This window comes from Theropithecus gelada, chromosome 4 (genome assembly GCF_003255815.1).
Source record: "Theropithecus gelada isolate Dixy chromosome 4, Tgel_1.0, whole genome shotgun sequence".
Lineage (NCBI taxonomy): Eukaryota > Metazoa > Chordata > Mammalia > Primates > Cercopithecidae > Theropithecus > Theropithecus gelada.
The window spans coordinates 95,081,617-95,103,454 of NC_037671.1; the positions used below are offsets into that span (position 1 = coordinate 95,081,617).

General features: G+C 35.2%; 1 protein-coding gene across 1 annotated transcript in view; it reads left to right on the top strand.

The window, feature by feature from the left end:
• The window catches only part of FUT9 (fucosyltransferase 9), a 197,980-nt gene that overhangs the window by 85,408 nt on the left and 90,734 nt on the right, over positions 1-21,838 (top strand). Inside the window, exon 2 of the mRNA XM_025383616.1 lies at positions 16,293-16,381. The gene's annotated coding sequence lies outside the window, so the exon portion shown is untranslated. The remainder of the gene's footprint in view (positions 1-16,292; positions 16,382-21,838) is intronic.

Sequence of the window (21,838 nt, forward strand, 5' to 3'; positions counted from 1 at the left end):
ACAGCAGTCAGAACTCCCAGTTAGAGTCATTCCCAAATGTATACAATATGTCTTATGTGTCATCAAATAGTTCATTAAAAATTACTTTAAGAATAAGAGACGCCAGAGACCTCCTGCAGTTTTATAGTGAGCCAGATTAATGTTTGGTAGGAAAGATCTGTCAACTACAGATTCAACAAACTACTTAACTGTTCAACCCACATTTATTCACCCTATCCACAAAGAAATCTTAGGAAATTTCAAATGTGCTGTTGAAATCTAGGGGATTTAGATGAGGTATGGTACAGTCTGTTATTGTAACTTTTCCCTGAGATACTGTTGTATACAGCTCTTCTGTGCCCTCATAAAATTTTGTGCATGTCTCTGTCATAGTCTTTACCACAAGGTACCCTAATTTTCTTTTGCATCTATCTTCTCAAGTACTGTGAAGAGCTTGGAGAATTAATCTATGCCTCCTTTGTCTCTCTATTATCAGAACCTTATGTGTAGTACTTAATAAATATTTGTCAAACAGATGAGTAAATAATAGGAGTCTCATATTTTACCTTCGGATGTGAAAATCTGTATAAAGTTCACAATTTTCTCTGGACTTATTCTAGGAAGCAAATCACTGAAGATGACTCACAACAATTTGGGAGAATAGAGGAGCCAGTTCATTTCTTTGGGCCTCACTTACAACACTCTTACTATTTTAGCTTTATGCACATATGGAATGTGTGACTTGGTTTTATAACGGAAAGATAATTTTATCCTTCTTAAGCTAAAACTGTACATGCTATTATGATTATTTCTGTTTTCCTCCTTTATATGTCACCTTTTATATTTCTTTCTAAAAGGTCAGAAACAGTATCTCATTAACACTTCAGAAAAAAATAGTTGCCAATGTTTCCATTCATAGACCTCATACTTGGAGTGTCTCCTTTAACATTATATGAAAATGATAAAATGCCACAAAATCACAGTGTTCCTGAATATTTATGCCCTCTTGTATATAAGATTCACTTCAGACTTTCTGCTGCTTGCCTGATAGTAATACATTTATTAGTGTATTTAGAATATAAAATGTCATCATTTTATGCCTGCCTTTTGACGGCCAGACACTCATCAATTTTTTTCCAAAGCCAAACTTCTATAAGGAGACATTCATTGATAAAATACCTAGTGTTCCTGTACAGAGATTGAGTAATTAGTTTCTACCACAGACTGAAAAACTCAATGTGTGGAGAACAAAATAACCTTGTACATTATGCACAATCTTTATTAATTGAACTTTAAGCTAGCCCTTGAGATTTGTATGCAATCTGCAACAAAAAGGTCAATGGAATGGCAATGAATCTTCTTATATTTATTAGTTCATTCTGCAAATGCTAACGTTGGGTGAGAATTGATTCGATTTATTTGTGATCCAATACCAAAAGGGGAAAAGTAATGCTCTTCTTACTCATCTTATTCATTTAGATTTACATGGAAAATAACATTCCCAAGGGAAATCAGAAGGAACATTTGTAATAGCAATGGTCACACTAGAGGTTGACTGTGATTCTCATTTCACACCATTTCTTAAAATTATCAAAAAGTGTCTTCAAATGAATTATTACTTTGAATTTAACACAGGCGCGCGCACACACACACACACACACACACACACATAATGTTTAAAATGCTGTTCTAGGCTCCAAGGGTACAACATAAATAAAATAGTCAATGTCCTCAAAAAAACTCACAATCTAATGAGAAAACAAACTTGAGAATTCATTCATTGTAGTACAAGGTTAAGTAAAGGAAATACTTTCATATCAATATGAAATTATCTATGGGAGTACAGAGGATTTAAAGATGAAACTTTATAAAGTGAGAAAGATTTCACTTATGTCTTAGATGATTAGCAGAATTTCACAAGTTTTAATGGAGATACTAAACAAAAGCCAAAATATGGGCAAGAGTCCTGGAAATAGCTAAAGAAATTTAAAATTATGGGAAATGGAGAACAGAGCTGTATGACTGAGATATGGTGAGGAGTGAGGATCGATAAGCCAAGAAGTAAAGACGCGGGTTAGAATTTGAAGAAACGCCTTTCTTTTCCATGGTGAGGTTGTCAGGTAGTGAGGTACTACTGAACAGTTTGACCTCTGGAATGGGTTAAGTTAAACCTGAGTTTAGACATGTTTTAGAAAGTTATCATTTGTGACAACACACCAGGTGTAAAATCTGTAATTTCCCTAATATATGTGAAGATACTCTTGGCTGTGACAATGGATTAAAAGGAGGGGAAAGACACATTAAAAGTTAGAATTAGGACTTAGTGTTTGAATGAAAATGGAAGTTTAGGAGGCATCAGGATTAAAGATGGAATCGGGATTTCTACTTAGTACTATTGCATACGTGTATAATCAAGTGTGAATTATTAAACAAAACTAAATACTTCATATCTGATTATGTAATTACTACTTAATATTTTTAACCTAAGTGTTCTTAATTCTACAAAGAATTCTAAATTTAAAATGCCTAAGTAATCTTTTTCAGTTCATGCAAATATATATGTGTGGGCGTGTTTGTGTGGGTGTCTTGTTTTACTAAAATATCTTCAAGAATAATGTTTTAGGGAAAAAAAATATTAAGAACATAAAAATAGGCCAGGCGCAGAGTGGCTCATGCCCGTAATCCCAGTACTTTGGGATGCCAGGGCGGGTGGACCACCTGAGGCCAGGAGTTTAAGACCAGCCTGGCCAACATGATGAAACCCCATCTCTACTGAAAATACAAAAAATTAACGGGCATGGTGGGGAGGTGCCTGTAATCCCAGCTACTCAGGAGGCTAAGGCAGGAGAATCACTTGAACCCAGGAGGTGAAGGTTGCAGTGAGCCGAGATGGCACTACTGCACTCCAGCCTGGGCAACAAGAGTGAAACTTTGTGGGGGGGGAAAAAAAAAAAAGAACATAAAAATGTACATTTTATTACAGGTTCAGTTATTTCATTGAGGAGACCACAAGTTTCCTCTTTGAGGAGACGGGGAAATCTTCACTCTTTTACATACTCTAATTCTGGAGACAAGATTTCATTCTGTTGCCCAGGCTGGAGTGCAGTGGCGCAATCACGGCTCACTGCAACCTTGACCTCCTGGGCTCTAGCCATCCTCCTACTTCAGCCTCCTGAGCAGCTGGAATGATAGGCATGCACCATATGCACCACCACTGCCAGCTATTTTTTTTTTTTTTTTTTTTACTAGAGACAAGGTCTTGCTATGTTGCACAGGCTCACATTCTCCTTTTCTACCTGGTCAGTGTCACCAGGAATTTATATCATTTTATCCTATGATGATTAGAAAATGTTTATATATGAAGATACATTTAATAGTTACTTTAGTTCATTTGATATCATGTGTGGATATATATGCATGTGTGTGTCCGTGTGTGTAAAAATATGTGTATAAAGTCTTATAAAATAATCAGTAGGTATTTCAATAAAACAGTAAAACTTTCCAGATTTGTCATGACAATTGTATGCAGAAAAAAGCTTTCTAATATCATATCTTTATATAGAAATAGGTAACAATGTTCTTACAGAGATCGTTGTTTTTTCTTAAAAATTATGTGTGCTAATGTAAATGTTCATATGTAGATGTAGGTATTCAAAAGATGGCATATATTATAAACATATTTATTGTAACGACAAGTAAGAACAATATATCAGAAATTTTACATATAAATACAGCACTAAATTTACCTGAGTTTTAAAAAAAAGATTATTAGGTCATTGCCATTAATTAAAAATAATAATTATGTTTTGTTTTTTACTGAGATAATTTTCTAATTCTTACTTCCCTTTCCTTTTATTTGAATCGCTGGATCTGTAATTGCCTTGAATTTTTTTGGCCAATAAATTTTCATGTCAGGTCCTTCTCTAAGAGGTATTATAAATTTTTTCTCTGAAAGCTGACCCAAATGGGCTATGAGTTCACTTTTGAGACATATTTTGCTACAATACAGTCATCTTATCTTAGAGTTATATGTGTAAATGAAGGGGTGGCCTGCCCCTCCACACCTGTGGGCGTTTCTTGTTAGGTGGAACAAGATTCTTGAGAAAAGAAATGAGACACAGAGACAAAGTATAGAGAAAGAAAAAATGGGCCCAGGGGACCGGCGCTCAGCATGCGGAGGACTGACGCCGGCACCGGTCTCTGAGTTCCCTCAGTATTTATTGATCATTATCTTTACAATCTTAGAAAAAGGGAAGTGGCAGGATAATAGGATCATCGTAGGGAGAAGGTCAGCAGTAAGACATATGAATAAAGATCTCTGTGACATGAATAAGTTTAAGGAAAACTGCTGTGCCTTGATATGCATATGCAAACATCTCCATAAACCTTTTTAGTGCATAAAGAGCAGCCTTGCCACTAGCATGTCCCACCTTCAGCCCTAAGGTGGTTTTCTCCTTTCTCAGTAAAGAGAACATACAATTGGGTTTTACACCGAGATGTTCCATTGCCCAGGGACGGGCAGGAGACAGATGCTTTTCTCTATTTCAACTGCCAAGAGGCCTTCTTTCCTCTTGTACTAGTCCTCCTCAGCACAGACCTTTCACGGGTATCAGGCTGGGGGACGATTAGGTCTTTCCCTTCCCATGAGGCCATATTTCAGACTATCACATGGGGAGAAACCTTGGACAATACCTAGCTTTCCTAGGCAGAGGTCCCTGCGACCTTTGGCAGTGTACGTGTCCCTGGGTACTTGAGATTAAGAGAATGGTGATGACTTTTCACAAGCATACTGCCTTCAGGCAGTTGTTTAACAAAGCACACCCTGCACAGCCCAAAATCCTTTAAACCTTGAGTCACCACAGCACATGTCTCTTGCAAGGACAAAGTTGGCGGTAGGGTCACAGATTAACAGCATCTCAAATACAGAACAAAATGGAACCTCTTATGTCTACTTCTTTCTATATAGACACAGTAACAGTAGTCTGCTCTCTCTTTCTTTTCCCCACATGTAAACAGCCTTAAGCCTATAACTTTACTTACAATCACATATGATTCATTGGATTTGAAGTTCAAGCCCCTTTATTTTCTTTTTTTAATCAGCCTTTTCAGGCTGAAAAATCTTAAGCTCTAGATGTAGTTGAGTTTGATACCCACATCAAATATCATGTAGAAAGTGTGTTTTCCCCCTGTATACCAAATTTGAAAAGAAAACATCTTCCCATTATACCAGAGAGAATAGTTTAAACTTAGTTTCTTTCATGCATCATGCTGCAATGGAATGTGTGACGTGCTCTGCCAGTAGACATTACATATGGAAACAGGAGAGCACTTTGAAGAGCTGACAGAAGGCTAGAGTGACTAAAACAGACTGTATAAAACCAAGAGAGGAGGAGGCAGGTCCAGACTTCCTTGGCCTTGGGCTATTGGAAAATAACAGTCAGAAATAGACTTTCAGGCCTTCAACATCAGCTAAGTGAATAAGGAATGGCCAAATGCTTGAATAGGGAGTAGGGGAGGAGACCAGTGAATATTTCAACAACATTATCATGCAACAGCATTATTAAAGATGATTTTAAGTTCAATCAGGACAAATACACACACACAAACATATACACACGTATGTGTGTGTATGCATATGTATTTTCTAGACACTTTCCTTCTTCTTCTTTGCCCTCAATTTCCATCTCTCAGGTGAATAGAATTCTTATTCTGCCTTCTTTATGTTCAAGAACTCAACACTACAGCATCCCACCATTACCTCAACTACTCTCCTTACCCAAATTAAAATTAAATCTGTGAGGAGTATATTAATTTCCTAGGGCTGCCATAATAAATAACCACAAACTAGGTGGCTTCAAAGAACAGACATTTATTCTTTCACAATTCTGGAGGCTAGAGGTCCAAACTGAAGGTGTCGATAGTGCCAGGCTCTCTCCAATGGCTCCATAAAGAATCCTTTCTTGTTCCCTCTATCTTCTGGTGGTTGCTAGCAAGTTTCTTGGTTTGTGGCAGCGTAACTTCAATATCTGCTGCTTCTTCAATAGACTTCTTTCTGTGAGTCTCTGTATCTCCCAAGCTCTCTCATATCACCAATAATTGGATTTAGGGCCTAGCCTTCTCCAGTGTGATTTTCATCTTTTTTTTCCCATCTTTTCTTTATTGAGGTATATTTGATGGATGAAAATTGTATATATTTAAGATATACAGCATGGTTTTGATATATATATATGTTGTAAAATAACTGCTATAATAAAGTTAATTGGTGGATCCATCTTAACTTGATTGAATCTGCAAATGATGTATTTCCAAATAAGGTCCCATTCACAGGTACCAGGGGTTAAGACTTCAATATGTCTTTTAGGGGTGCCATAATTCAATGCACAACAGGGGGCTAATCTCAGCTAGATGTTTAGAAGGACAATCACATCATCTGATTAAACCGATTTACATAAAAGTCAGAATAACACTGCCTTTCTAAAGAAGAATGCTGTAACACAAATGTATTGAATAATGTACACACTGTTAAGGGTAAGAGCATTCCTAGTACCTGCTTTCTATCCAGAGCTTTCAACCCTCCACTTTCAGTAAACTCAACGCCAAGGTTATATTTCTCTACCCATTTGCCAGAGTAGATTAGCTCTGAAATGAAAAGGATACTTAAGCAGAAAATTTAGGTTGTGTATTTTATTTCCTTTTCCTTTAGTAATGTTTTCACTTTTATAGTAAATATTTTAATATTATTTGACCAAACTATATTAAAAATGGCTTGATACTTTATTTTAATTTTCCCATGTTAAGATGAATTTAGTTCTGCATATTTGCCATACATGGTCCATATATGAAGGACAGATATAAAATATATGATGGACATGGATCAAAAATGTTGGCAGTAGAAAACTACTCAAGTGTACATTATTTTTTGTTTGTTTTGTTTTTGTTTGTTTGTTTGAGATGGAGTTTTGCTCTGTCGCCCAGGCTGGAGTGCAGTGGCGCAATCTCGGCTCACTGCAAGCTCCATCTCCCGGGTTCACGCCATTCTCCTGCCTCAGGCTTCCGAGTAGCTGGGACTACAGGTGCCCACCACCACTTCCGGCACATTTTTTGTATTTTTCTTAGAGATGGGGGTTTCACCATCTTGCCCAGGCTGATCTTGAATTCCTGACCTCGTGATCCACCCACCTTGGCCTCCCACAGTGCTGGGATTACAGGCAGGAGCCACCGTGACTGGCCACACAAGTATAAATTATTTTGTATAATTTTCTAAGCAAAATAGAGTGGGTACAGATTTTTTGGCAGGTACAGATTTAATTTTTTCCAAAATACATTGTAAGTGTGTATTAGAAGAACAAATAAGAACAAAGATAAAGAGTCATCTCGGGGCTTCATATCAGGCAATGTGGGTTCTTCCGTGCTTACTTAGAGTCAAATTTATTCATAGTGGTGGAATGCTCACGCCTGGAAGGAATAAGTTCAGAAGAATGTGGTTCTTTTATTTAGGCTATTAAAATCCTGAAATTCAAGTTTTAAAATGATTCAAAAGGAGATAAATCTGTTTTAAAACAAAATGCATTTCTTTGTATGCAGTGAGTCAGAGTACTGCTTTGTGGTAAATTGCCCTATGTTCTGAACAATATAATGTATTTCATTTTTTAATAACTCAGTTTATTTGTAAACCATGTACTATTAACACATATCTCAAACTATTGTATTTAATATAAAAATTGCAGTTAAAATTGAAGTGGACTCTTTTCCTTTCCCAAAACATTCATTGTTTGAGGAGAATTTAACAAGCAATTCTGATTTTAAAAATCCCTCATCAGTGTAAGCACTCCTTTACAAATGAAAATCATATTATTCTAAATTAAATAGCCATTGTGTAAAATAGCCATTTAATATTTTTGCTAGGAATAGTATGTCTTCTTTGTTGATTACAAAAAACATACTATGCTAAATTTTATCATTTGATTATTGATTTCCCAAGAGTCTTTGGTCTAGATGAAAAGCTGTGTCTTAAATTTTCTAATTAAAATTTATAGTGATAGAATTATTTTTCATGCAGTTAATTTATACTCAAGAAAAGTTTTAATAGTTATTTAAATAATGATAAATTTCTATAGTCTTTTTTTATTCAGTTGTTTTGAACACTCTGGAGTTGATCTGTTATTTTTCACAGCATGATCCCCAAACATCTGCAACAAATTCCTCTAAAAATTAGAGAAATTGGTAGATATGGAAATCCAGGATCTTGCCCGTACCTATTATCAGCATCTCTGGAGATATATTTCACAAATATGTGTTTCTAAGAAGTCATTAGATGACTCTTATGCCTATTAAATTTTAAGAACCCAATGTTAAAGGGAACAAACCAGTGGATCCTAACCTTTCCAACACTAGTTATCTCTAGGCTTTGTAGTACACTGGGATAACTTGTTCAATGAATGTCAGCTTTTCGTAGAAGTCATCCAGGGGTCAGGAAAGAGAGAAAACCTGAACTGCCTTTTACTACCCCTAGAGTTCTGGAGTTCCGGGAGCCTGACTGAAGATAGCAGGCAGCATGTATGGAGCTACGTCATTGAGAGTGAGCCCAAGACAAAACGTCACTTTCCTTCCTTCCTTCCTTCCTTCCTTCCTTCCTTCCTTCCTTCCTTCNTTTCCTTCTTTCCTTCCTTCCTTCCTTCCTTCCTTCCTTCCTTCCTTCCTTCCTTCCTTCCTTCCTTCTATCTTCTTAGTGCTTCCCCCATTTTTGTCAGAAGAATGGGGAGGGAGGGTTGTTGGGAGAAGAGCAACAGCATATCAAAACCCTGCTTTATCTTATCTTGACCTCCTTTAACACTCTTAAAAACATGTGCTTTTAAAAGGAAGTATTCAATTTTTTCTTGTTATTGCCATAGACAAAAAATAGTAAAGAAGTAAGACGTGTCATCAACTATCTGTCCCTGGTCTACTTTCCCAATCCCGGTTCCAAGAGACATGTCCTTTTTGGTGGATGTGACTGATGATAGACGAGTGTTATACAATCTTTGCCTGAGTTTACCTCTTATCTCCTATCTTCAGATCCTTCTTCCTGGGAGTATTTTAACATGTAAGATAAGGAATTAAAACACCATCTGAATAAGTATGAAGTGCATTGCAGTCTTTGGGAGCAACACCTAGAACTCAGTCCAAACCTTATTCTATCCATCAGAAGCTCCCAGGCGACTGATTGGTCTGTCTCTCCCAGGCCTGTTACAAGAAAAGTCAGGGCTTATCTTTCATTGGTTTAATGATTCCAAGACCCCATTACAGCTAGAGAAATGAAGAGAGGGAATGCTTAAACTTGATTGATTTGATTGAAAGACACAAAGTATCAAACCATTTTACAGACATATGTCTCAGTGAAATTAAAAAAATAAAAAAAATTCATTTTCGTCCAAACCAGAATTTGGTAAACTATAGCACATTATTTATGTCTGTCTTCATATTACAAAAGCAGAGTGGATCAGATGAAACATAAATTGTATAATATATGGGTACCTATAGGACATCTTTGACTTTGTCTCCTGGCCTGCAATGCCTAAAGTGTTTACCATATAGATCTCTAGTGCATAGCTTTGCTAAACTCTAGTTTAAATCAAAACAGTCATAATTTATTTTCTCCAGCATCTGAAGGCAAAATATGCATCCACTGTATTCCATAAAAAATTATTCATACATGTCTTAAAACTTGCATATTTTATTTTCATACCACCTAGCATGAGGTAATCATAAATATGTAGGAACAACAGCCTTATTCCCAACAACCACAGCAGCACCTATCATAATAGGGATTCCATAAGTGTTTTGATTAAATAAGTCTTTACAAATATATGTACATTCTGCATTTTATTTATTATATACTGTCTCTCTATTTTAGAATAAATTTCATTTTCTCCAATCTTTGAATAAAATAGATGCTTTAGGAAGAATGTACAATGAGGTTTCTAGTACTGCGTAAAGCTCAGGGGAAGAAGCTCAAGAATTTTTCCTGAAGTGTGCAAGTTTTAAAAGAACAAAGCAGCTTTCCCTTCCCCAAAATACGTGTTGAAAATATTTCTATTGATAAAATATATGTATACATTTGGACAAATCTATTTCAAACATCTATTATAACAATTACTAATCTGTATGCCAAGCATTAGTGTATTTTAAGTTCTTAAGACATTGATGTTTGTCAGTGATCCTAAGTGTTACTAATTCTGTCGCCTGCAACAACTCCATGCGTAGAATAGGCTATATCATTCAAGGCTAGCCTTCTACAGAACATCCAACCCTATTCAACTCACGAGGATCTACATCCTATTCTCTTTAACTATAGAGTCAAAACAGATCATTCAAGCAGGCTAAGTGAGAGAGAAGGAATGAGAAGAAAGCACAACCCTTGAAAGATTTCAGATAAAGAAAATAAACAAGAGCTGTAGAAGCAAGTCCAGATCATGCATGTCTCTCATGGCCATTCTTTTTTCTTTTTCTTGGGTCATATACTGCAAAGATATGGACCTGGGAGATGACCTTTAAATCATCTAGACCTGAATTTGTTCCACAATAAAATGCTTAAGAAATGTTTGTTATTTCCTTCTCTTCTTCTCGTTCATTCTCACTTGGCTTTGTTTTTTTTCGGTCTAGGATTCTTATTCATATTTCTACCTAATGTAGAGAGCCAACCAACGTTTTTTGGACTGTGAACAGGAAAATTTTCTTTTCCATGTACATTTATGAAAAAGGAATTCTTTAGAGCCAAATCATCCCATGCTGTATGGAAGAGGCAGACATATCACACCAAGAATGGGACTCTGGAATCAATCTGTCTGGGTTCCAGTCCAGCTGTACCACTTACAAGCTGAATGACCTTGGACAAATTGCTTAATCTTTCTGTGCATCATATTTCTCATCTCTAAAACTGGAATAGTACTAGTTCATAAACTCATTGACAAGACTGAATGAGAACATATATGGATAGACTCTTAAAATTGAGCCTGTATATAGTGAACAGGTGTTATTATTACTAGCGTTAATGAGAATCAAGCTCTCAGCATGACCTAGGGGCTCTCCAACTCACCTCCACTGCTTTGTGCATGTCTTCCATTACACTCTTTACCTTTACACTCTGTTCCACAGAGGCCATATTACTTTTTAGTCCCAAAATGATATTATCCTTGCTATGCTTCTCTTTATTCATGCTGCAGTGTCTTGTCATTATTCTGCATTCACGTTGCATAGCCTGTTTTCTATTAAGCTTACACCTTGTAAAATAGAATGCTACTACATGTGTACCCGAAGCCAGATACACACACACAGTTCTTTTGTACACACACAGTTCATTTCTGTTTTTCCCCTTCCGCTTCTAGACTGTGAAGATTTCGAGGGCAGAGAGAGTGTCTTAGGAACCCTTATGGCCATAACCCCTAGCAACTCTCTGTTACATAGAAGACATTTAGAAAATGTATGTTGAATTAAAAAAAGCTTAAAGACCCAGTCATAAAATTTTGAAGTCATAAAATTCTACTTAAAGTACAGTCACAGGATTTGGCTCCATGACCTCTCTTGGCAGCAACGCTCACTTATTATAAACAGCACATAGTACTTGTCATTATTTTTCAAAATTCAATGTCCTTTAATCTCATCTGGTCAGCTGAATTAAGAAGTTTGCTCCTATTATTGGAATTCAGTTTTCAATATATCTGAGGTATTTCTAACAACATCTTTCAGAGTTCTCTGAAGCTTCTTTTTAAATAAATAATGCTCTATTTGGCCATTTCCTTGTTCTTTCATATTTATAGATTGTGTAGTGTTTTTCTTAATCATTTGCACTATCTTTAATTCAACAGCAACTGAAAACAATTATATAAAACTAGTGTGTCTCCATATTTCTCACCTTTGGTGAATTTTCCTCCAAATTTACTAAAGTATCTTCAATAAAAATCTAATTTTTATTATTTAAACTGACCTTTCTCTGCAAAAAAAAAATTACTCAACAATGATTCAAAAATGATGACTCAATGATGCATTTGTGTTTGTGAAATGACCATACTAATGAATTGGATCTAATACTTTATTCAAATATATCAAATGTATTCCAAATCCAAACACTTATTTCCACCAAACCTAACAACCAACATTGTCCTGAATTCAAGGACAGTAATAGCCTTTGAACTGGCTACTGCTTCCAGCCTTGCCCCTCTATTGTCAATAGGACAGCTGAAGTGATCATTTAAAATTGTATTCAGATCATGCTAGTCCTCAGCCAAAACCCTCTTGTATCCATTGCACTATAAAGTCTAAACTCTTTACAATGGCCTTTGAGGCCCATCAAGACCTGCTGCTACCTGGTTGTCTTACCCTTCCCCTCACACCCACCCTACCCATAGTGCCCCGGGTAACTATAGCTACAGGTATACTGGGGTGTTTTTCTTTTTTGTTTGAACATGCAGTGCTTGTTACTGTCCTGGGCCTTTGCACTTTGTGTCTACTCTCCTTGTAATGCTAGATCTTGAATATAAGGGTGAGTCATTGTCTTCAACTCAAACATGGCCTCCTTCATGAAACCTTCCTTTTCTGGCTGCTTCTCTTCAGTGGGCCTTTCCAGTCCCACTCTACTGCCGACACCTGTCACAGTCAATTCTTTCTGAGCTCTGTCTCTTCTAATGGCCTTGCTAATTCAGCCTGCCCTTGATCTTGATGCTCAGATTCCTCAGAGTCTCTACTACTTTTCTCTTCTGACACCTGGTTAAAACTGTGAACCTCATAAACCTTCTTGGCTGAGCCATTTTGCTCATAGAAGGCCCATTAATCCCCCTCAACTTATTATCCATATTGCATGATAGCCAAAGGAAACTTGGGATTGCGAAGTGAGTCTGTCATGCCACAGAGCCTCCTTGGCTACTACTTGGGATCCGCATGTTGACTTGGGATTACTCAGCACAGCAATGTCCTCCAAAACTTGAAAGCAAAAACCCTAAGCATCCCGTCAATGTAATTAAGAATTTCGAAAGATACATCCCCTAGAGGATTGGCCTCGAGAAGCTGGGAAGAACAGACAAGAGCTGTAGCATCCACTTTTCTCTACCACTGCACTCTTTCTCTCCACCTATTCTGGCATTCCTCAAAAGAATGCCTGAGGGCTTTTTTCCTATTGTGCTTTTTTTAAGGGTCTCATTCTATCGCCAAGGCTGGAGTGCAGTGGCATGATAGTCTATCACCTCAAACTCCTGGACTCAAGCAATCTTCCCACATCAGCTTCCTGAGTAGCTGGGACTACAGGTGGGCACAAATGTGCCTGCTTTTTTTTAAAAAAAACTTTTTTTTTTTTTTTTTTTTGGTAGAAACAGGGTCTAATTATGTTAGCCAAACTGGTCTGAAACTCCTGCCCTTAAGAGGTCCTCCTGCCTGGGCCTCCCAAAGTACTGGGATTACAGGCCTGAGCGACTGTGCTTGGCCTGTTCTTTCTACATGATTTCAAACTCCTTTATATAAAATTCCATGCAAACCCACTCATTTATGTTTGTTGACAAACATCGAGATGAAAAGTAAAAACACTTAGTGAATCATCTTAATGTTTCATCTTTAAGTTACTAAGCATCTGGGTCTTGGCAAAACATCCAAATAATAGACTAACCCATCAAGCCTGGTCTTGATATGGAGGAAGAAACTGAAGGGCTTTCTAAAGACTGATGTTAAACTATACATTAAAATAATGCCTTGAAAAACAGAAATTGAGCGTCTCTTTCCCACCTCTACCCCATGGCAGGTAGATGCCTTACCATTGTAGGAAGAAAGACATGTAGAAAAGCAAAAGAGAAAAATGCACTATAATTATTTGACTGGCTTGGACACAAATATAGGGAATGGAGAAAATGATTTTCTCCCTACACATAATAGAAAAAAGGAGATAGAGATAATAAAAACTAAGTTCAAATAAAACATTATCAACAAAAGTAATCAAAAGAGTAGCTCAATTACTTAAGTGTGATTTATTCAGCATGCTGAGCCTTTAAATTATAACCATGATTTGGGAAACACACATACACACACAAGCACAAATCTGAGTTACCAAATAGATAAAAGAACTCAGGCCACTTCCTGGCCCTCACTATTTGCTCTCATTCTAGAAATAATTCTAAATGTTTGATTTTTCTGACTTCTCAGCCAAGGTCTTTTTGAAAGCATCGAATCAGATGTTGGATGGTAAAAACAAAAACAAGAAAATACTGGTACAATGAAAGCAAATGTTGTGACAGCAAATAGTTTTTATATATATATCTGATATATATATATATATATATAAAACATCTGATATATATATATATCAGATGTTTGGGAGCCAATATATATGGATATCTATGCCTCTTCTCTAGTTTTTATTAAGTGATTGAGTATTTTGATCTTTTATGTGAAGAATTATAACCAATACACTGCACACTTTATATGCAATAACTGTGTTTGTGGTTTTACTCATTTAACAATCCTAAGACAGCTATACACAGTTTCAACAAAGAAATTAATTTACTCTCTAAAGCATTTTATTATTTTTTTCTAATTGGGACCTCTAAGAGTATTGAAAGTAGATAGTTAAGCAGAATAGCCCTACAAACAACATCTGGAAACCATGTGCAAGTGAAGATTGTAATAAGAAAGAGGAGACATTTTGAAGTTAGGTTTGGATTTGATCCACAGCTACAATACCTTCCAGCTTCTTAATATGTACCAGTTGTCTGAGTTATCAGAACCTTTCAAAATGAGAAAACTAAAACCTACCTTACAATAATGCTTTGATAATTATATGACAATCACACACACCCATAAAAACGCTAAACAAATGTTACAAAATATAGTTATTCATTTACAAACTGTTACACATTTGAAAAAAGAACAATTAGGTGATAGTCGACTTTTTAAAGACAAGATAGATCAATTTCTTCATATCTGTATTATCTTTAAATGTGTTTGAATCCAATATCAAAGTATAAGGGGGAAAAGGTACTAAATTCAGTGGAAAATTAAATTATTTTTCTTTCAAGCATAATCCAAGGCTATGTGGAAATCCACAAAGAAATCAGATTGAATTTTGTTTTAAAATTGACTGCTTTAGGAAAGAAAAAAATGCAAGTGTTTGAGGGACATAAAATCAGAACAAAACGTGTTTGTGTGTGTGCGCAAGCGTGTGCACAGGGGTGTATGCAATGAGTACAAGATACTTAACAAGTGTTTTTGGTTAGTGCTAAGTGTACGAATTCCCTTGGGTCTGTTCTATAGCAAAAATGCATTTTTTGACACGGGATAAGTTTATATAACATACTTGCGGGGGCATTATCTTAAAGAGAAAACTGAATCTGCCCTTTATATACTTTAAGTTATTCCATAGTTTAAAAATATTTGTTCTTGATTGGGGTAAGTGAATGCCAGTGGGTCAGTTTCACACTTTGTATTAAATCTATTCCTTATTCATTATAGAGTACTTAATTCAATACAATTTGAAAGCGTTTACCTCTGTTTGTGCTAATCATGTATGTTGGCTAACACACATCACCGTTAAAATGACAAATGTTTAGGCAAATTAGCGAATTGTTTGATCTTTATTTTTATAAGCATTCGGATAGTTGTATACATCCAGATGATTTAGCAACTTTTTTGTTAGTTTGTTTTTTGTGCCATGGGCACAATTTATTCTGTAAACGGGAAATTTTAAATATATTTAATTTTCAAGGTATCTTATACTCACTTTCTTAGAGTTTCAACTATAACCTAGATCATTCATTCTTTTTAATGATATTTCCCTTATATATTGTAACTATTTAAGGTATTCAATAACTTTTTTTTTTTTTTTTTTTTTTGAGACAGAGTCTTGCTCTGTCACTGTGGCTGGAGTGCAGTGGTGTGACCTCAACTCATTGTAACCTCCATTTCCCAGGTTCAAGTGATTCTCCTGCCTCAGCCTCCCCAGGAGCTGGGATTACAGTTGCCTGCCACCGTGCCCAGATACTTTTTATATTTTTAGTAGAGACAGGGTTTCACCATGTTGGCCAGGCTGGTCTTGAACTCCTGACCTCAAGTGATTCACCTGTCTCAGCCTCCCAAAGTGCTGGGATTACAGGCATGAGCCACTGCGCCCGGCCATCAATAACATTTTTTTTTAATTTAACGGAAATCACAAATAGATATCAGCAAAGAACGCAATAATACAGAAAGATTTTTGTTTTTATCATGCATTATTTCTTTTAGATTTTTTGGTTATCTAGCTACATATATAGTATATCCAGTGCATTTAACTAACATACTTCTTCATTTCTCTTTCTCATCAGGTTTAGAATGTAATAACTCAAGGATTTGATAAGACAGTGAAGTAGTATAACAACTGTCTATGTGCTTCCCATGATATGTTCTCTATATTGTAAGTATATATTTACTTTCTCAATCTAGCTTGACTATGGGAGAAATTGTTCAGTTAGAACTTATAGATGATTTATATTGTTTCAGAAAATTATGAACTAAAACCCATCCAAGGTACAGAATAATTTCAGAAGGTTAGCTTCTATGAGGAAATCTTCTATAAACTTAGTTTTAACATTCTATCAAAGTAAAAGTTTAAAATAATTTTCTGTCATGGTAGGTAGGATAATATATCGATCATGTCTAATCATATTTTAAAATAAATCTTACAGTTAATCTTAAAATTTCTATACTCTTGTGTTTTCTAGAAAACTGTAAATAAATATTGGACATGGAAAATTTTATGTTCTCAATATAATTTGCAATCTAATTTTAAATTTAGGTCAATTTCTTTTTATATTAGTTATCTTTTGAAAATGGATTTTAATTTGGGGTAGATAATGCCTATACCACTAAATAATTCTTATATATGAATATAAGAATATATTGAGTATATATATTCATATATATGTAACTTAATAAGTTAAATGAAAAAAAGAAAAGTAATCTTTACACAGATGTGAACCTCTTACTGTTCATTTCACATTATTAAAAAATAAGGAAGGAAGTACAATTCTGGGATACTGTGCTTTGTTTTTGAGTTAAGAGATACTATGAAGCAATAAGTGTTACTCATGTCAATGAGAAAGAAATAAAACAGCCCAGTCCCTTTTCCTTGAGTGAAAGCAAGCTATGAACTGGAACCCATCAGGAATCAGTAGTGTCCCTGCAATTTACGGTATGTTTAGGGCATCAGGAGATGCTGTTCCTTAACAACACCTAATATCGTCAGACCTAAAATTCTTTCTCAAGTCTTACTCTCTATTCTCTTCAGCCCTTGTTTTGCTAAGCTCCTGTCTGAGGATATAAAGCTATCAGAGAATTGGAGGTGGTGGTGGATAGGTTATTAACATCCCCGTTTCAGAACCCTGAGTCCACTGCAACACAAAATATGATTTAATACATATTATCATATTCTATAGCAGTGCTATCTAATAAAATTGTAATGTGAACTGCATATGTTATTTAAATTTTTCTTATGGCCACACTTTTTAAAAAGTAAAAAGAAGCAGGTGAAATGAGTCTTAATGATATATTGTATTTATTTACCCTGTACATTCCAAATATAGTTATTTTATCATATGACTAATGTAAAGAAAAGAACGAGACACTTTGCATTCTTTTTTTCACACTAAGTCCTTGAAATCCAGTGTGTACTTACAGAACATCTCAGTTCGGATACTAAAGTTTTGTTGAATATACTTGATTTATACTTAGACTTAATAAAATTTACATTCAAAAAAGTAGATTCACAAGCCCAAATTGTCCTACAAATATTTAAAACTGTTCCAATAACTAAATCAAGTGTCAGCTTTTAAATTTAAACTGATAGTCATCTTCTCAATGATGCTAGCTGTATTTCAAGTGCTCAGCTGTCTCGTGGCTGGTAGCTTCCATACTGGAAACTCTGCTCCAGAGGATCACTGATATAATACTTTGGTTCTGTTACCTAACAGGAGTTTTGAAGGCCAACTTCAGACCACATCAAAGGAGTATGACTTTAAAATTTCAATGAGAAAAAAAGTCAAACCCTAAACTTATTACTTAAAATGGAGTTTTATAGAATCCCGTGTTTATGAGAAATTATAGAGAAGAAAATATACCAAATGTGTACTTCTAAGCTATAATACATATTGGAATTTGGGGGGTTTTTATTAGCTTCCGTGTACTTGCTTTGTTGTAACTAAAGTAATTTGCTGATCACAGCCCTCCTCATTACAAGGAGTAAATCAATAGAAAAAAAAAATCTAACATTTAAAAAAATTGTTCCATCAAACACATTCTTAAAAGAATGAAAATATGGGCATCAGATTTGTGAATCACATATCTGATAAAAGATTTGTGTCCATAATATATATTTAAAAAAACTCTTAAAAATAAGAAAGTAAATCCAATTTTCCTGGTAAAATATCTGAGCTTTACCAAAGAAGATGTACGGATGACTAATAAGAATAAGAGGAGATTTTCACTAGGGAGATAAAAATGAAAACCACAATAAGGTGCCAGAACGTACCTGTTAAAAATGGATAAATAAATTAAAAGTCTAACAATATCAAATATTCGTAAGCATGCAGAGCCACGGAGACTCTCATTCACTACTTTCATTACTGTTGGCAATTCAAAATGGTACAGCCACTTTGAAAAACGTATGTGCAAGTTTGCTATGAAGTCAGATGCTTGCTTAATATATGATCCAGTGATCCCACTCCTAAGTATTTACCCAAGTGAATTGAAAAACATATTTGACACAGAAAAACAATACGGGAATATTTACAGAAACTTTGACTTCAATTGCCAAAATTTGGAAATAACTAATATGCTGTCTTCAGCTGGTAAATGAATGAACAGACTGTGGTAAATCTATAAAAGGGAATACTATTCAAATATTTTAAAAAGAGAATTATTGATGTATGCACATCATGGATGAACGTTTTAGTGCGTTTTGCTAAGTGAAAGAAGGGAAGCCCAAATGACTACATATTTAAGATATATAATTCAATGTATCTTAAACTCTGGAAAAGCCAAAACATAAAGATGGGAAATAGATCAATGGTTGCCCAAATTAGAGATATATTGAGTTAGAGATATAGGAGGGTTAACTACAAAATCGTTGATTACATGAGGAAATTTTAATGGCAGTGGAACTGTCCGTGGTGCTGGACAAATTACTGTGCTCGTCAAAACCCATAGAACTGTACAACACAATGAGTAATCTCTGCAGCATACACATTAAAAAAAAAAAAAAAAAAGGAAGGAAGAAAGAAAATGAATAAGATGTAATATCCCCAAATGGGGTGGAAAAGTGACAAGTGAACCTAACCATATTACAAATGTAATATATAAGCTTACTGAAGGTGATGAAATCAAAGGATCTAGCCTATATTTTGGAAAACAGTATTTTGAAAGGACAAAACCTGCAAAGGATGAGGCTAACTATACAAAGAACTATACATAGACATTGTATTTTAATTGATTTTTTTTCAAAGGAGCACAGGTTAGCAATTATGAAAGTACTTTGCATGTATATTAGGGTGGAATGCATAAGTAAATAAATTATAGATATTGGGAGATAGGTTTCATATTGCTAGAGAAAGAAGTCATAATTAGCAAGGAGAGATAGCTAAAATTAACCTTGTATTGCTAGTTTAGAGATGTAGATATTAATTTGTGAACCCATTCTTATTTTAAAATACATAGATACAGAAATGGGTCTACATACATAACATTTATTAGCTCTATCTACTGAAAAGCTCTAGAAGCAGTGATACCACATTAGCAATGAGCATACTTCATGCCTAAATTTTAGTCTCATGCTCAGAGTTTAGAGGTTTCTGTATATACATCATAAAGCTTCAATCTTAGAGTGAGCGTAGAATGTAGGAAATTCAAATAGCATTCTTTATTTAAACACAAGAAAAGTCTCTGAGAGTTTAAGTGACTGGCCTGGAATCAGCAACTTGTAAAGGATGGAGCATCTACATAGAGCAAATCTTACCTCATTCTTAATCTTAGCTTTTGTACCACATCAAGAAGCCTACACTGTATGGAAATATTCTTATTTGTTGAATTATTTGTTTTTAATTTCCAGAAATAATCAAGCTCTTTTACTGAATTTAAATAAAATTCTGGCAAATTTTATATCATTAAAAAACTATTATTCACATTTAAATGCAAAATTTGTACCTGATACATCTGTTTCCTGTTGAGTTTCAAAGTCCCATCTAGAGGCCAGGCACAGTGGGCTCACTCCTGTAATCCCATCGCAGTGGGAGGCTGAGGCAGGTGGATCACGTGAGGTCAGGAGTTCAAGACTGGCCTGGCCAACACAATGAAAACTCATCTCTACTAAAAATACAAAAATCAGCCGGTGTGGTGGTGCACACCTATAGTCCCAGCTACTGGGGAGGCTGAGGCAGGAGAATTGCTTGAGCACAGGAGGTGGAGTTGGCAGTGAGCCAAGATTGTGCCACTGCAGTCCAGCCTGACCAACAGAGTAAGAGTCTGTCTCCAAAAAAAAAAAAAAAAAAAAAAAAAAGAAGGAAAGAAAGTTCTACTAGACTGGGAAATTACTATTGCTAATTTTTATTTCTGTCATGGACACACATATGCTTTTGCTTTAATGAAATCCTATGCAAGAACCAAAAAAAAATTTACAAAATACAATCATGCACTGCATAACATTGCAGACAATGATTGACCACATATACAACAGCGGTCCCGTAAGATTACAATAGAGCTGAAAAATTCTTATCTGCTAGTAACTTTGTAGCCATCAGAATTTAGCAGCACACAACTCACATGTTTTTGATGAAGCTGGTATAAACAAACCTATTGCACTTCCAGTTGTATAAAAGTGTAGTACATACTGTACAATTCCGTAAGGTACATAACAATGATAATAAATGATGATGTTATAGTTTATGTATTTACTATATTTTATCATTAGAGTGTACTTCTACTTATTAAAAAAACTTAATTATTAAACAGCGTCAGGCAGGTCTTTCAGGAGGTATTCCAGAAGAAGGGATTGTTATCATAGGAAATGAGAGCTCCAGGCATGTTACTGTCCCTGAAGACCTTCCAGTGAGACAAGATATGGAGGTAGAAGACAGTGATATTGATGATCTTCACTCTGTGTAGACCTAAGCTAATGTGTGGGTTTGTATCTTAGTTTTTACAAGTTTAAAAAGTAAAATAAAAAATAAAAATATTTAAAAATAGAAAAAAGCTTATAGAATAAGGATTAAAGAAATTTTGTACAGCTATACAATGTGTTTGTGTTTTAAGCTGTGTTATTACAAAAAACCTCGAAGAGTTAAAAATACTTTTAAAGTTTATAAAGTAAAAAAAATTACAATAAACTAAGGTTAAATTATTAAAGATAGAAAAATCTTTTTATAGGTTTAATATAGCATTTGTACAGTGTTTATAAAGTCTACCGTAGTGTACAATAATGTCCTAGGCTTTCACATTCACTCACCACTCACTCACTGACTCACCCAGTGCAACTTCCAGTCCTGCAAGCCCCATTCATGGTAAGTGCTTTACACCGGTGTGCCATTTTTCTATGTTTTATACTGTATTTTTACTGTACCTTTTCTATGTTTAGCTATCCAAGTACCATTGTGTTAAAATTTCCTACAGTATTCAGTATGGTAACATGCCGTAGGTTTGTAGCCTAGAAGCAATAGCCTGTGTGTAGCAGGCAATACCATCCAGGTTTGTGTAAGTCCACTCTCTGATGTTTGCACAACAATGAAATCACCTAACATCACATTTCTCAGAACGTATTCCTATCTTTAAGTGACACATGACTGTACATAAAGTGTTTTTTACTGCAAAACAATTATGTCTCACA